Raw genomic sequence first — 1,101 nt, forward strand, 5'->3', positions numbered from 1 at the left:
GAGTCAAGCTGTTGCTGCCAAAAACTTACTGTGTTTGTCCTATATAGTATGGCAAAAAAGATTTAGTATGTCATATGTAGTATGCTACAAGTACCAGGATGTTCTTGCAAGAACAGCATCTGTTTTGGGCTATTCTGACCCACAATCCTCTGTTCAGAGTAAGATACGTCACATCAAAAAGATTACAAACAACAACAAAAAGATAACAATTATAGAAAAATGCACATGAAGGCTAATCTAATGCAAACAACTTTTGAATCCAAAATGTTTCCAGTTATAACAAAGCAGCAACAGCAGAGCTCTGCGGGGTGATCTTCATCTCTGGCGAGCTCGACGAACAGCCATTTATTATATCTCCATGTGATAGGTTATGAGAAAGAAGGTCAAAGTTCAGGGTGCATTGTTATAGAGAAGTACTATCTGCCAACTGAGTGCACACTGCATGTAACAGTACATACTTTGTAAAGACAGCTGCAGAACCAGCTAAAAGATAAAAGAATTGGTATGCGACTCATAACACATCCTTAAATTTAAAATCTGAGATCTGAGATTTCACTTTTTTTTTTTAAAAAAATGCTCAGCCCAGTGAGTTAATCAACGAGCCTTTAGACAGTGTCTTCAATAAAAAAATAAATAAAATTAAAAAAAAGAGTGGCACTGTGGGTCAGAACAGCCAGAAACAGATGCAGATGTAGTAGAAGATCCTGGTACTTGTAGCATATTACATTTGACATACTAAATCTTTTTTGCCATACTATATAGTACAGTTGTTGGAGGACACAGTAAGTTTTTGGCAGGAAAAGCTTGACTCTTCATTTTTTATGTTCCTTGTGTGTCTTTAGAGAGAGCTTCTGTAACAGTGAGGCACTGCTGGGATTTGAACCCAGGATCTCCTGTTTACTAGACAGGCGCTTTAACCAACTAAGCCACAGCACCTGATTATGTTATCAGTAAACGTTTATTTTACCTGGATTTTACAGGTTTTTTTAAAATGCTTAGCCTTTAGACAGTGTCTACAAAAAATAAAAAATAAAATACAATTTAAAAAAAGAGTGGTGCTGTGGCTTAGTTGGTTAAAGCGCCTGTCTAGTAAACAGGAGA

At 36.5% G+C, this 1,101-nt stretch overlaps 1 non-coding gene across 1 annotated transcript; it reads right to left on the reverse strand.

Moving 5' to 3' along the window:
• Positions 1-862: 862 nt before the first annotated feature.
• On the reverse strand, positions 863-936 carry trnat-agu. The gene has a single exon. It is a non-coding gene; the product is annotated as a tRNA-Thr (tRNA).
• Between the last annotated feature and the right edge of the window lie 165 nt (positions 937-1,101).

The sequence above is a fragment of the Plectropomus leopardus genome, unplaced genomic scaffold (genome assembly GCF_008729295.1).
Source record: "Plectropomus leopardus isolate mb unplaced genomic scaffold, YSFRI_Pleo_2.0 unplaced_scaffold16774, whole genome shotgun sequence".
Taxonomy (NCBI): domain Eukaryota; kingdom Metazoa; phylum Chordata; class Actinopteri; order Perciformes; family Serranidae; genus Plectropomus; species Plectropomus leopardus.